Source organism: Symphalangus syndactylus, chromosome 12, assembly GCF_028878055.3.
Source record: "Symphalangus syndactylus isolate Jambi chromosome 12, NHGRI_mSymSyn1-v2.1_pri, whole genome shotgun sequence".
Lineage (NCBI taxonomy): Eukaryota > Metazoa > Chordata > Mammalia > Primates > Hylobatidae > Symphalangus > Symphalangus syndactylus.
Genome location: NC_072441.2, coordinates 83,967,142 through 83,982,792, shown reverse-complemented (window position 1 = coordinate 83,982,792; position 15,651 = coordinate 83,967,142). Strand labels below are relative to the sequence as shown.

General features: G+C 47.4%; 1 protein-coding gene and 2 pseudogenes across 6 annotated transcripts in view; 1 reads left to right on the top strand and 2 right to left on the bottom strand.

The window, feature by feature from the left end:
• LOC134734406 (WAS/WASL-interacting protein family member 1-like) overlaps window positions 1–14,469 on the bottom strand; it is a 33,770-nt pseudogene extending 19,301 nt beyond the window's left edge.
• LOC134734870 (uncharacterized) lies at window positions 886–5,807 on the bottom strand (annotated as a pseudogene).
• The window catches only part of ASH1L (ASH1 like histone lysine methyltransferase), a 237,985-nt gene continuing 235,928 nt past the window's right edge, over window positions 13,595–15,651 (top strand). Inside the window, exons 1-2 of one of the 6 annotated variants that reach the window (XM_063626692.1) lie at window positions 13,934–13,996; window positions 14,479–14,621. The gene's annotated coding sequence lies outside the window, so the exon portion shown is untranslated. Of the gene's footprint in view, window positions 13,700–13,858; window positions 13,997–14,231; window positions 14,622–15,651 lie in introns of those variants that run through there. The other 5 variants (XM_063626691.1, XM_063626693.1, XM_063626695.1 and 2 more) reach the window with 5 other exon arrangements.

Sequence of the window (15,651 nt, the reverse complement as noted above, 5' to 3'; positions counted from 1 at the left end):
CAGCAGTATTATTTGTAATAGCCAAAAAGTGGAAAAAACTCACATGTCCATCAACTGATACATGAATAGACATAATGTGGTATAGCCATATAATGGAATATTATTTGGCTATAAGAAACAAAGTTCAGCCGGGCGCGGTGGCTCACGCTTGTAATCCCAGCACTTTGGGAGGCCGAGGCGGGCGGATCACGAGGTCAGGAGATCGAGACCACGGTGAAACCCCGTCTCTACTAAAAATACAAAAAATTAGCCGGGCGCGGTGGCGGGCGCCTGTAGTCCCAGCTACTCGGAGAGGCTGAGGCAGGAGAATGGCGTGAACCCGGGAGGCGGAGCTTGCAGTGAGCCGAGATTGCGCCACTGCACTCTAGCCTGGGCGACAGAGCGAGACTCCGTCTCAAAAAAAAAAAAAAAAAAAAAAAAGAAACAAAGTTCTGATGCATGATATAACGTGGATGAACCTTGAAAACAAAGTAAAAGAAGCCAGTTGCAAAAGACCACATATGATTTCAATTATATGAAATGTCCAGAATTTGTTTATTAATTATATAATTGATTAGTGGTTGTGAGAGGCAATGGGAGGGAGAAATGGAATATGACTACTGATAGGATTCTTTTTTTTTTTTTTTTTTTTTTTTTTTTTTGAGACAGAGTCTCGCTCTGTCGCCCGGGCTGGAGTGCAGTGGCGCAATCTCGGCTCACTGCAAGCTCCGCCTCCTGGGTTCACGCCATTCTCCTGCCTCAGCCTCCGAGTAGCTGGGACTACAGGCGCCCGCCACCGCGCCCGGCTAATTTTTTGTATTTTTTAGTAGAGACGGGGTTTCACCGTGGTCTCGATCTCCTGACCTCGTGATCCGCCCGCCTCGGCCTCCCAAAGTGCTGGGATTACAAGCGTGAGCCACCGCGCCCGGCCAACTGATAGGATTCTTTTAGGGGTGATAAAAATGTTCTAAAATTAGGCTGGGCACGGTGGCTCACGCCTGCAATCCCAGCACTTTGAGAGGCCGAGGCGGGTGGATCACGAGGTCAGGGGATCGAGACCATCCTGGCCAACGTGGTGAAACCCTGTCTCTACTAAAAATACAAAAATTAGCTGGGCATGGTGGCGCATGCCTGTAATCCCAGCTACTCGGGAGGTTGAGGCAGGAGAATCGCTTGAACCCAGGAGGTGGAGGTTGTAGTGAGCCGAGATAGCGATAGCACCACTGCACTCCAACCTGGCAACAGGAGACTGCGTCTCAAAAAAAAAAAAAAAGTTCTAAAATTAGATAGTGGAAGCTGTGCACAATGGCTCAGGCCTGTAATCCCAGCACTTTTGGAGACCAGGAGTTCGAGACTAGCCTGGGCAACATAGGAAGATCTTATCTCTACTAATAATAAAAAAAATTAGCTGAACATAGTTGCCTGTGCCTGTAGTTGTGGCTGCTCAGGAGGCTGAGGCAGGAGGATCCCTTGAGTCAAGAAGCTCGAGGTTGCAGTGAGCTAGGATTGCACCACTGCACTCCAGCCTGGGTAAGAGTGAGGTCCTATTTGAAAGCAAGCAAACAAACAAACAAACCAATGTAAACTTACAGATGAGTTGCAAAGGTAGTACAAAGAACTTTCGTACACTCTTCATTCAGCTTTCCTTAATGTTATATCTATGTCTATATATATATATCTATATATATAAATAAAACTACAGGACAATTATCAAAATTAAGAAATTAAAGTTGGAACAATAGTATTTACTAAGCTACAGATTTTATTATGGATTTCCTCAGCTTTTCTGCTAATGTCTTTTTCTTTTTTTTTTTTTGAGATGGAGTCTTGCTCTGTCGCCCAGACTGGAGTGCAGTGGCGCGATCTCGGCTCACTGCAAGCTCCGCCTCCCGGGTTCACGCCATTCTCCTGCCTCAGCCTCTCCGAGTAGCTGGGACTACAGGTGCCCGCCACCACGCCCGGCTCATTTTTTTTGTATTTTTAGTAGAGACGGGGTTTCACCATGGTCTCGATCTCCTGACCTCGTGATCCGCCCGCCTCGGCCTCCCAAAGTGCTGGGATTACAAGCGTGAGCCACTGTGCCTGGCCATGTCTTTTTCTTTTTTTGAGACAAGGTCTTGCTCTGTCACCTAGGCTGCAGTGTGATGATGTGATCTTGGCTCACTGTAATCTCCATCTCAATCCTTGGACTTCAGCCTCTCAAGTAGCTTGGACTACAGGCGTGTGCCACTACACTTGGCTAATTTTTGTGTTTTTTGTTGAGATGGGGTTTCACCATGTCGTCCAGGCTGGTCTTCAACTCCTGGGCTCAAGCGATATGCCTGCCTCTGCCTCTCAAAAGTGCTGGGATTACAGGCGTGAGCCACTGCACCCAGCCTAATGTCTTCTTTTTGTTATAAGATCCAACAGAAGATTCCACATCTGAAGATCTTTTTGTTTTTTAAAATCTGTCACCAACATACTACCTACCCTTTAAAAATTTTGCAAAAGGTATAAATTTGAAAAATATATCCACATCGATCTCATTCAAGTCATTGATACAACTATTTAACAGGATAGGATTACCTAGCATAGCCTGGGTACAGTTTGTAATTTTTTTTTTTTTTTGTGAGATGGAGTTTTGCTTTTGTCACCCAGGCTGGAGTGCAATAGTGTAATCTCGGCTCACTGTAACCTCTGTCTCCTGGTTTCAAGCAATTCTCCTGCCTCAGCATCCCTAGTAGCTGGGATTACAGGCACCTGCCACCACGCCCAGCTAATTTTTTTATTTTTAGTAGAGACAGGGTTTCACCATGTTGGCCAGGCTGGTCTCAAAACTCCTGACCTTAGGTGATCAGCCAGTCTCGCCATCTCAAAGTGCTGGGATTACAGGCGTGAGCCACTGCGCCTGGTCAGTTTGTATTTTTTTTTTTTTTTTTGTAGGGACAGGGTTTCGCCATGTGGTCCAGGTTAGTTTCAAACTCCTGAGCTCAAGCGATCTGTCTACCTTGGCCTCTCAACTGCTGGCATTACAGGCGTGTGCCACCATGCCCAGCTAATTTTTGTATCTTTTTTGTAGAGAAAGGATCTCATTATGTTGCCCAGGTTGCTCTCAAACTCTTGGGCTCAAGTGATCCACCTGTCTTGGCCTCTCAAAGTGCTGGGATTATAGACATGAGCCACTGTGTCCGGCCCACTTGGGTATAGTTTAAAAATTCTGATACCCAGAGTGTGCCTCAGATCAATTACATCAGCCTCTGATAGTGACCCAGACATCAATATTTTTAAAGCTCCCCAGCTCATTCCAATGTGCAGCCAAAAGTGATAACCACTGCCTGTATGTCCATGGTTAAGGGAAGTTCAACCCATTTTGCTAACATGTAGCCTTTGGGTATGGTTATTCAACCAATTAAACACTCAGTATACATATCTCCAAAAAGCCACTGTGCGAGATTATCAAATGCCTAATTTTAATGAGGACATACCAATAATGGAATTACTTTGATCTACCATTCTAAGAATTCTTTTTTTTGGCTGGCGCAGTGGCTCACACCTGTCATCTGAGCACTTTGGGAGGCCAAGGCGGGCGGATCACCTGAGGTCGGGAGTTTGAGACCAGCCTGACCAACATGGAGAAACCCCGTCTCTACTAAAAATACAAAATTAGCCGGACGTGGTGGCGCGTGCCTGCAATCCCAGTTACTTGGGAGGCCGAGGCGGGAGAATTGCTTGAACCCGGGAGGCGGAGTTGCAGCAAACCGAGATCATGCCATTGCACTCCAGCCTGGGCAACAAGAGCGAAACTCCATCTCAACAACAACAACAAAAAAAACAACTCCGTCTCCCGGGTTCAAGCAATTCTCTGCCTCAGCCTCCCGAGTAGCTTGGGATTACAGGTGCCCGAAACCATGTCTGGTTAAGTTTTGTATTTTTAGTAGACACGGGGTTTCACCATCTTGGCCAGGATGGTCTTGAACTCCTGACCTCGTGATCCACCAGCCTTGACCTCTCAAAGTGCTGGGATTACAGGTGTGAGCCACCGCACCCGGCCATTCTAACAAGAAGGATATATTAGTCTGTCATGACTTTCCTTTGTACTAAACTCAGACTGATTCCTCAATATCAATAATTCTTTCTCTAAATTAGTAGTTCTCTACCAGGGGGATTTTGAAACCCTCCCCCAATACTTGAAAATGAATGTTTGGAGGCATTTTGGTTGTCACAACTGAGGGAGGGAAGGGAGGATGCTACTGGCATCGAGTGAGTAGAGGCCAGGTATGTTGCTAAACAGTCTACAATGCACAGGAGAGTCCCCCACAACAAAGAATGATCCATCCCCAGATGTCAACAGTGTTGAGGTTGAGATTGTCCTAAATCTCGAGTCCCATATGAAAAGTTTGGCTCACAAAGACTAATTTCTTTTTTTTTTTTTTTCGAGACAGAGTCTCACTCTGTCGCCCAGGCTGGAGTGCAGTGGCGCGATCTCGGCTCACTGCAACCTCTGACTCCTGGGTTCAAGTGATTCTCCTGCTTCAGCCTCCCAAGAAGCTGGGATTATAGGTGTCTGCCACCATGCCCGGCTAATTTTTGTATTTTTAGTAGAGATGAGGTTTCACCATGTTGGCCAGGCTGACCTCCTGACCTCAAGTGATCTGCCCTCCTTGGCCTCCCAAAGTGCTGGGATTACAGGCGTGAGCCACCATGCCATGCCACAAAGAGTAATTTCATTGTTTTCATAATTTCAGAGAGAAAAAGCAGAATTCCTTATGCTGTATTTTCTCATCTTAATAATATCTATCTCCCCAGGTTTGGATTCCTAGAGCAACGTTAGAGCTATAAAAGTAAAAGAGTTGTGAAATTTACTGATTATCACAAACTTCAACAGGGCTAACTTCTCCCAGCTCTAAGGTTTTTGTTTTTGTTTTGTTTGAGATAGGGTCTCCAGCAGTCTCCAAGGCTTGAGTGCAGTGGTATCATCACTCACTGCAGTCTTGAACTCCTGGGCTCAAGCGATCCTCTCCCTTCAGCCTCGTGAGGAGCTTGGACTACAGCAGGGGTGTCCAATCTTGGTTTTCCTGGGCCATGTCGAAAGAATTGTCTTGAGTCACACATAAGACACACCAACACTAACAACAGCTGATGAGCTAAAATAGCAACAACAATGAAATCACAGATTAAAAAAAAGGCTCATAATGTTTTAAGGAAGTTTATCAATTTGTGTTGGGCCCTGTTCAAAGCAGTCCTGGGTTGTATGCAGCCCATGGGCCACAGGTTCGACAAGGTTGGACTACAGGCATGTACCACCATGACTGGCTAATTTTTACTTTTTTATAGACATGGGGCTATGTTGCCAGGCTGGTCTTCAGCTCCTGGCCTGAAGCAATTCTCCCACTTCGGCCTCCCATAAAGTGCTGGGATTATACATGTGAGCATTGTGTCTGGCCAACCTCAGTCTTGTACCTATAGGTGTTTTTGCTAGAAATATGCATGTAGTTTACAATTCTGAAAACAGTGCAAGTGATGATGCAATATACACTTTTTAAAGCTTCCCAGCTTTTAAAGCTGCATTAGCGCTTCTGCAATGGAGAAAGCAAGAAGGAAGGAAATACAGTAGTCCCAACTTATCCTCGGGAGAGCCCACTGCAGGATTCCCAGGGGATGCCTGAAACCATACAGAGTACTGATCACTAAATAAATAAACACACACACAAACCCATACACACAGTTTTTTCCTATAGGTATATACCTATAATCAAGTTTAATTTATAAATGTGGCACAGTAACAAATGAACAACAATAACCAATAAGAAAATGGAACAATATACTGTATAAAAGTTATGTGGATATGGTCTCACTCACTCTTTTTTTTTTTTTTTTTTTTTTTTTTTTGAGACGGAGTCTCGCTCTGTCGTCCAGGCTGGAGTGCAGTGGCGCAGTCTTGGCTCACTGCAAGCTCCGCCTCCTGGGTTCACGCCATTCTCCCGCCTCAGCCTCTCCGAGTAGCTGGGACTACAGGCGCCCGCCACCACGCCCGGCTAATTTTTTTGTATTTTTAGTAGAGACGGGGTTTCACCGTGGTCTCGATCTCCTGACCTCGTGATCCGCCCGCCTCGGCCTCCCAAAGTGCTGGGATTACAAGCGTGAGCCACCGCGCCCGGCCCTCACTCACTCTTAAAATATCTCATATCTCACTGTACCGTGCTCACCCTTCTTGTGTTGATGTGAGATGACAAAACGCTTGTCAGATGAGATAAAGTGAATGACTTAGGAATTGTGATGTAGCTACTATCGACCTTCTGACTATGCCTAAGAAGGGGGATCATTTTAGGGTGATCCTGAATCATTGAATCATGCCGATGTCCACAGATGGATGTCAAAAGCCGATGATGTCAATGACTAACCAATGGGTAGCACATACAGCGTGGTTATGTTGATTCACATCCAGGACAGGGTGGTGCAAAATTTCATCACGCTACTCAGAACAGTGGACAAGTTAAAACAAACTACTATGGAAGGGACTATGATTGCTTCTTAGGGTAGCAGATATTCTAGATACTCTTCAGCAAAATGGACTCCAGGCTGTATCTGATAGGTTTCAAAAGACTTCACAAAAGGCATGTTAGTGTACACGCACGACTGAGATTAACATTCTAGAATTTTAGCACTCAATGGTACACCACTGAGGTATTGATATGAATTCAACTGTAAATTTAGATTATGGTTCTGAGGTGGAGATGCATAAAAATGAAAACTTAAAAGAAAACAAATACCAACACAATTGGGTATTTCTGGGTGCTAACGTTCCAGGTAATTACCTTTCTTGACTTTCATTTCTAATGTTAATAGTTAGCAATATCAATAATATTGTTTATAAAAGAAATACTGTCCAAACTTTATTAAGGTGCTCATGTTAACACTTAAGGTTTCAGATTTTCAAATTTGGGATGTTCAAACAGTAGGTATAACGCAAATATTCCAAAATCCAACAAAATCTCAAATCCAAAACATTTCTCTTCCCATTTTTGTAAAAACAAAACAAAACAAAACAAACAAACAAACAAAAAAAAACAACTGGCCAGGCGCAGTGGATCACGCCTATAATCCCAGCACTTTGGGAGATTGAGGAGGGTAGATCACAAGGTCAGGAGTTTGAGAACAGCCTGGCCAACATAGTGAAATCCTGTCTCTACTAAAAATACAAAAAATTAGTCAGGCGTGGTGGCGGGCACCTGTAATCCCAGCTACTCAGGAGGCTGAGGCAGTAGAATTGCTTGAACCCGGGAGGGGGAGGTTGCAGTGAGCCGAGGTTGTACCATTACACTCCAGCCTGGGTGACAGTGCAAGAATCTGTCTCAAAAAAAAAAAAAAAAAAAGGCTGGGCGCAGTGGCTCATGCCTGTAATCCCAGCACTTTCGGAGGCCAAGATGTGCGGATCACGAGGTCAGGAGATCAAGACCACCCTGGCTAACACGGTGAAACCCCGTCTTCACTAAAAATACAAAAAATTAGCCAGGCGTGGTGGTGGGCGCCTGTAGTCCCAGCTACTCGGGAGGCTGAGGCAGGAGAATCGCTTGAACCCAGGAGGCGGAACTTGCAGTGAGCCGAGATCCCTCCACTGCACTCCAGCCTGGGCGACAGAGTGAGATTCTGTCACAAAAAAAAATAAATAAAATAAATAAAATAAAATAAATAAAAATAAACAAAAAACCCTTGGGAGGCCGAGGCAGGTGGAACATTTGAGGTCAGGAGTTCAAGACCAACCAGCCTGACCAACATGCTGAAACCCCAGCTCTACTAAAATACAAAACTTAGCTGGGCATGGTAGTGGGTGCCCGGAATCTCAGCTACTCAGGAGGCTGAGGCAGGAGGAGAATCACTTGAACTCAGGAGATGCAGGTTGTAGTGAGCCAAGACTGCACCACTGCATTCTAGCCTGGGCAACACAGTGAGACTCCTTCTCAAAAACAAAAAAAAAACAAAAAAAAGAAAAGAAAAAAAGGCCGGGGGCAGTAGCTCAAATCTCAAATCCAAAACATTTCTTTTTTTTTTTTTTTTTTTTTTGAGACAGAGTCTTGCTCTGTCACCCAGGCTGGAGTGCAGTGGCGCAATCTCGGCTCACTGCAAGCTCCGCCTCCCGGGTTCACACCATCCTCCTGCCTCAGCCTCTCCGAGTAGCTGGGACTACAGGCGCCCACCACCACGCCTGGCTAATTTTTTTGTATTTTTAGTAGAGACGGGGTTTCACCGTGGTCTCGATCTCCTGACCTCGTGATCCACCCGCCTCAGCCTCCCAAAATGCTGGGATTACAGGAGTGAGCCACCGCGCCTGGCTAATCCAAAACATTTCTGTTCCTAAACATTTTCGTAAAAAAAAAAAAAAAAAAAAAAAAACTGGCCAGGTGCAGTGGATCATGCCTGTAATCCCAGCACTTTGGGAGACTGAGGCGAGTGGATCACAAGGTCAGGAGTTTGAGACCAGCCTGGCCAACATAGTGAAATCCTGTCTCTCCTAAAAATACAAAAAATTAGTCAGGTGTAGTGGCGGGCATCTATAATCCCAGCTACTCCGGAGGCTGAAGCAGGAGAATCACTTGAATCCGGGAGGTGGAGGTTGCAGTGAGCTGAGATCACACCACTGCACTCCAGACTGGGCAATAGAGTGAGACTCCATCTCAAAAAACAAACCAAAAAAAACTCAACCTGTACCCAAACAAAAATCTCAAATTTCTTCCCTCTTAAATAAAATTTTTTTTTGCCTGGGCGCGGTGGCTCATGACTGTAATCTCAGCACTCTGGGAAGCTGAGGTGGGTGGATCACGAGGTCAGGAGTTCAAGAACAGCCTGGCCAAGATGGTGAAACCCCATCTCTACTAAAACTACAAAAATTAGCTGGGCGTAGTGGCGGGCACCTGTAATCCCAGCTACTTGGGAGGATGAGGCAGGAGAATCGCTTGAACCCAAGAGGTGGAGGTTGCAGTGAGCCCAGATCGTGGCACTGCACTCCAGCCTGGGCAATAGAGTGAGACTCTGTCTCAAAAAAAAAAGGAAAAAAAAAAACAAAATAAAATAAATATTTTTTGTTTGGTTGTTTAGACAGGGTTTTGCTCTTGTCGCCCAGGCAGGAGTGCAATGGTGTAATCTCGGCTCACTGCAACCTCTGCCTCCTGGGTTCAAGTGATGCTCCTGCCTCAGCCTCAAAGTAGGTGAGATTACACGCACCCGCCACCACGCCCAGCTAATTTTTTTGTATTTTTAGTTGAGATGGGGTTTCATCATGTTGGCCAGGCTGGTCTCGAACTCCTGGCATCAGGTGATCCACCTGCCTTGGCCTCCCAAAGTGTGGGGTTACTGGCATGAGCCACCATGCCCAGCCAATATTTTTAAAGGCTCTTGGCCAGGCATGGTGGCTCACACCTAAATCCCAGAAATTTGGGAGGCCGAGACGGGTGGATCACCTAAGGCCAGGAGTTTGAGACCAGCTTGGCCAACATGGCGAAACCCTGTCTCTATTAAAAATACAAAAATTAGCCAAATTAGACAGGCGTGGTGACACATGCCTGTAGTCCTAGCTGCTCAGGAGGCTGAGGCGGGAGAATCACTTGAACCCGGGAAGCAGAGGTTGCAGTAGGTTGAGATCGCTCCACTTCCCTGGAACCTGGGTGACAGAGCAAGACTCTGTGGGAAAAAAAAAACAACAACTCTTATGATTACATAGCATTTACCATAACTCGTCAAATGTAAAGTCAACTCTGACCATACTTCAGTAAATTTTATCTTAGAAAAAACAAGTTCTCGCCCAACAGTAGTCCCAGCTACCAAGGAGGCTGAGGCAGCAGTAGGATCCCTTGAGCATGGGAGCTAGTCTCCAGCCTAGGCAACATAATAAGAGCAGGTCTCAAAAAAAAATTCTTTTAATATTTTAACCTGGCCGGGTGTGGTGACTCACGCCTGTAATCCCAGCACTTTGGGAGGCTGAGGCGGGCGGATCACCTGAGGTCGGGAGCTTGAGAGCAGCCTGACCAACATGGAGAAACCCCACCTCTACTAAAAATACAAAATTAGCCAGGCGTGGTGGCACATGCCTGTAATCCCAGCTGCTTGGGAGGCTGAGACAGGAGAATCGCTTGAACCCGGGAGGCGGAGGTTGCAGTGAGCTGAGATCACGCCATTGCACTCCAGCCTGGGTAACAAGAGCGAAACTCTGTCTCAAGAATAAAAAAAAAAAATTAACTTTATTTTGTTTTACATTTTAGAGACAGAGTTTCACTCTCTCGCCCAGGCTGGAGTGCAGTGGTGTGTGATCATGGCTCACGGTAGCCTCAAACTCCTGGACATGCCACCATGGCCCGGTTAATTTTTCTTATTTTTTGTAGAGATGGGGGTCTTGCTATGTTGACCGGGCTGGTCTTGAACTCCTGGCCTCAAGTAATCCTCCTGTCTCAGTCGCCCAAAGTGTTGGTATTATAGGCATGAGCCACTGTGTCCAGCCTGAAACCTCATTTTAAAAGTTTTTATCAGATCAGGACCCCAAGATGGAGTCAGCTGTACCAGTGAAGAAGAAACTCCTGGATGTCAAATTAGCAGAACTGCCAAACTAAATATTAACGTGTGATCTCACACAAGAAGGCACTGTTGGAGCGTTCAAAGAGGTTACTACAGGTGTTACGACAAATACTCCAATTTGAAGAAAGGGAGCTTCCATGGTGGTGCTGTGGTGCTGGCAGCTTACATGCTTTTCCATTACTGTCTTTCTGAAAAGGAACACAAGCATGGGCAGCTACAGAAGTAAAACTGAAGAGGGCCATTGCGGAGCGCTCACTCCTGGATAATCTCCCTAGTTTAATGTCAGCTGATTAGCAACCTTAATTCCCTCTGCATCCTGATTTTTCCCTTGTCATGTAACGTATCATATTTACAGGTTTTAGGGATTAAGAAGTGGATATCCTTGGGGAAACCATTATTCTATCTTCATTGGTTCAAATAATTCAGGGTTTGTTCATTCAGTGAGGTCATTTTATTGAGCACTTAATATATTTTAGTCTCTAGTTGGCTCTGGGGCATACATGAAAAAACAGAATCGTATCTCATTTGCTTATATGTAGCTGATAATTCATTGATCAGTGTAGTTACTGAAAGTTATTTTAACACAGAGACCATATGTAAGTAACTCTCCCTATACACTGGTGTAGTGAAATTCCAGTAAAGGCATTTTTTTTTCTTTGAAGCACAGCAATTATGCTGCTGATGAGAAATTTTACTTTGAAGAAAATGTGGTGTAGTGAAAAAAGTATAAGGTTTTTAAAAGACAGGCAAACTAGAGTCTAAAGATTGTCACTGGACTTCTCCGGGCCTCAGGCTTCTCTTTTGTAAAATGAGGGTAAGATTATCTACCTCAAAGTGTTGTTTATTGTAAGGATTAAACAGGAATATGTGTTCCCCTGGCACGGTAGTCCACAAATGCTAATTGTCTTTCTCTTCTGGTATTTTAAGTATCTAACATTCATTTCAATATTTCCTTTTTTTTTTGGGACGGAGTTTCGCTCTTGTCTCCCAGGCTGGAATGCAAAGGCGTGATCTCGACTCACTGCAACCTCTCCCTCCTGGGTTCAAGCGACTCTCCTGCCTCAGCCTACCAAGTAGCTGGGACTACAGGCGCTCCACCATGCCCACCTGATTTTTTTTTGGATTTTTTTTTTCTTTTTAAGACAGAGTCTGGCACTGTTGCCCAGGCTGGAGTGCAGTGGTGCGATCTTCACTCACTGCAACCTCCGTCTCCCGGGTTCAAGGGATTCTCCTGCCTCAGCCTCCTGAGTAGCTGGGATTACAGGTGCTCACCACCACGCCCAGCTAATTTTTTGTATTATTAGTAGAGACGGGGTTTCACTATGTTGGCCAGGCTGGTCTTGAACTCGTGACCTCGTGATCCACGCGCCTTGGCCTCCCAAAGTGCTGGGATTACAGGCGTGAGCCACCACGCCCAGCCTCATTTCAATATTTCTGTGACTTGCTTTGCGCTAGCCTGTGATGCTTTATGTAAATTAAGTAGTAGACATAGTCCCTGTTCTCAAATAAAACAAGTTATTGGTAGCATAATACACTTGCATGCATGAAGCAACTAACAAAAGATCGGTAAACAAGTGGGCTCCATGAAAGTGTGGGACTTGGTTAGGAAAATATACAATGAGGTAATTAAGGCTGCTTTCCTCTTTACCTTAAAGAATCAAAACAAGTAAACAACACTTAATCCACGTACCCTAAAGGGGAAATTTGGGACTGTCTGCTTGAATTTTGGAGGTTGCAAGGGCTTTTTAGTTTTATTTTTTTTTCCTCAAATGGAGTTTTGCTCTTGCTGCCCAGGCTGGAGTGCAATAGCACCATCTCGGCTCACTGCAACCTCCGCCTCCCAGGTTCAAGCGATTCTCCTGCCTCAGTCTCCTGAGTAGCTGGGATTACAGGCGTCCACCACTACGCCTGGCTAATTTTTGTATTTTTAGTAGAGACGGGATTTTGCCATGTTGGCCAAGCTGGTCTCGAACTCCTGACCTCAGGTCATCCGCCTGCCTCGGCCTCCCGAAGCGCTGGGATTATAAGCGTTAGCCACCGCGCCCCGCCTTGCATGGGCTTTTGAACAGTCATTTTTGAATTATTTCCTGGATCCCCAGGAGTCCACAAATGTGAAGGAAAGGGAAACCCAAGTAGATCCTTCCAGTAATTTATTCTGCTTTACCCTTTGGGTAAAGGTAAAAACTACTAGATCAAGTAAACTTTGGAATTATTTGTGGACTTTAATCGTCAGTATTTCTGCTGCATTCAATTATCAAATATCAGTCAAGTGTTTTGAGAAACAAATATTCAGTAGCCACAGAAACCTAACAGGCCTATGTTTGCTTTGTTTTATTAACGCCTTGGAGGCACAGAACACTACCAATTACACCAACAAACCTTATCGACATCAACAGAACTGTAAATGACAACACGGCAATATTCTGCATTTTCCCTATGCCTAGGAGCTAATTCCACTTTACATATATTATCTTATTATTTCACACATCAACCCTGGAGGCATGTTTGGAGTTGCCTAATTTTTATGTACACTTTTTGATAAGGAACTAAGAAAAATAACTCGCTGAAGGAAAAAAGGGAGACTAAGTCCAGAACTGAATGAACATGGTTTCTTCATCCTCTATCACCAGGCTGTCTAACCAGGCTGAAGAAGTACCATCCATGAGTAAGTGCGTCAAGGGCAAACAAACATCATCGCATATGGACAGTGGTGTGAAATTTGAGAAATCCGAGGAGGGATAACAATAACAAAAAGCACATCACCATGCCGATCTTCCTCGGGCCCCAGGTTGGCAACTCAACGCCCGGGAGGAATCCCCCGGAGGCGCGCCGGTCCTACTGGCCTCACTCCCTACCTCCTGGAGGTCAGGAGTCCCGCTCCTTTCCCTCAGCGGTACAACACCCCTGTTGGTCCATTCCCTCACCGTGAGTCGAGGGCTAGTTCTCCTGACTAGGCGACCGGCACACACCGCCTGCGACCGGCTTCAAAGCACCGGTTCTGCTACTGCGAAGTAGGCTCGGGTCAACCGGCAGGAAACGACTCAACGCGCAGCCGCCGCGGCCTCCAACCACCGGTCAGCAGAGGGGCGCTAGGCAGTCCTCGATCCGCTCGCCGCGATCCCGAGGAGGAGGAGTAGGGGGAGGCGAGCCGCAGCACCGCGGCGAGGAGCCCAGGGAGGTAGGTTGTCGTGGGGCTCGGTCCGCCACTCTGGCAATTCCAGTCAAACGGCAAGCCCCGACCCGCTCTGCCCGTCCCTTCCTCTCCTGCCCCTGCAGCCGACAGGAATGGAACAGTCCCGCGGGGGGGATTGTGGGAGGCGCACGCGCGAAGGGTGGAGGGTGGTTGGGGGGAGCTGGCGGCAGCGGCGGTGGCCGTGGCGGCGGTTGGTGGCCGTGGGGGCGGGGAAGGGGGGGAGGAGAGAAGAGGAGGTGGAGGAGGAGGAGGAGGAGGAGGCTTGGGCTTGCGCCGCTGAAGGTACGCGTGAGGGCCTGCGCCGGAGCCGGCTTGACAGGGCCTGAGGGGGAGTGAGGGACTGGGCGAGGGGGTTCCCGTGGGTGAGCGCGTACGGGCTGGCTGGCGCGCGGGGCGGCCGAAGGTGGTGGTTGGTGGGAGCAGCCAGCGACGAGCCCGTAGACACTCGTACGCGTGCGGGCGGGCGTGCGCGCTACGCGGCCGGAGTCGGGCGGAGCGGGGGACGGTGGGGAAGAACGCGAGGAGGGAGGAGTGGGAGGTTGGGGGGGCGCTAGGCGCCCTTCGCTCCCTCCCTCTGGAGGAGCTGCCACCGCCACCGCCGCCACTCTGCTGCCGCCGCCGCCGCCGCCGCCGCTCCCGCCGCCATTTTGGGTTCGCTTTGCGGAGGGGAGACGATCCCAGTCTCGGTTGCGGGACCCGCCTCCCCTCAGTTTGCCCCCTTTAGCCCTCCACCTTTCCCTTCTCCTCTCTCGCATTTCCGCCAGTCAGCTTACCCGCTGGCCGCCTCCTGACAAGCGGGAGGGATCCGCCGTGGACCAAGGGAAGCGGAGGAGCCTGGCGGCCACCCCCTCTTCCCCACTTCCCTGCACTCTCATCGCTCTCGGCCTCGGCCTCGGCCTCCGACACGGTGAGTAGAACGATTTGGGCCGGCATTCGGGCCTAAGCACTCTCTCAGCGATTGAATCCTGGGCTTTCTGGGAGCCACTGTCATCTCCCGGACCTGGACCTCCGGGAGAGCAGTGGTGAAGATGGGGGAGGGGAGAGCAGGGAGGGGGATCCTGAGCCTACCGGGAAGTCCGTCCAGGCGTGGTGAAGGGGTGTCCCTGACAGGCAGACTCCCGGAGGGGGCTGGAAAGTAAGCTAGTGGAGGCGGAGTCGGCTGTGCCCCTGACAGGTTAGTTTGTGTTTGTAGGCATGATCGGAGCCTCCCCCATAGTCCAGTTTGTGTGTGTTTAATTAGGGGATAAGAGTGGTCGAGGACACGATCTTGAGAGGGGAGTTTACCTGTGTGACAAGGTCTGTGGTGTCCCTGCCGCGTTGAACGGTATGTAGGAACGACAGGATGATCTCAGTGTTGTAAGTTTAATAAATGTCACTGGTTAGTTTGTACATGGAAAGAGATGTTTTTGGTTTAGAAGACAGATGGTCTGTTGGTGTGTAGCGGCTGTGTTGGTGTGTGTATGCGGGGATGGCAAGTGTTTCCGGAAGAGTTTGCCTTTATTTGTGTAAGTGTAATGGAGTTCCCCTTATAAGTTAGCTTATTTCTCGAATAAATGTTGGGAGGTTCCTTGCAGGTTGATATGTGTGTGTATTTTAGGGATTGGGAGCCCCTAGTTACTTGTTGGGAAAGAGCGGCAATGGTAGTGTTCTACACAGCATGTGTCTGTGAGGTCAGGGAGGGGAGAAACTTGGCATAGCCAGTTGTGGTCTTCAGAATAGTTTGTGCCTTTGGTTAGAGTGAGTTGTGTAAATGTGAAGGGCCAAAATATCTTTAACAGAACCATTGCTACAAAGCTGTAAAGAACGGGTGGCTTTATTTGTTGTCGCAGGTTTATAGTAATAGTTTACAATACAATAAGAAAGCTCTTTCAGTTTCTTTGTGATACTTAATCTCTGTGAAAATGGTAGGATGCTTTCTTCCATTTTACAAAATAGGA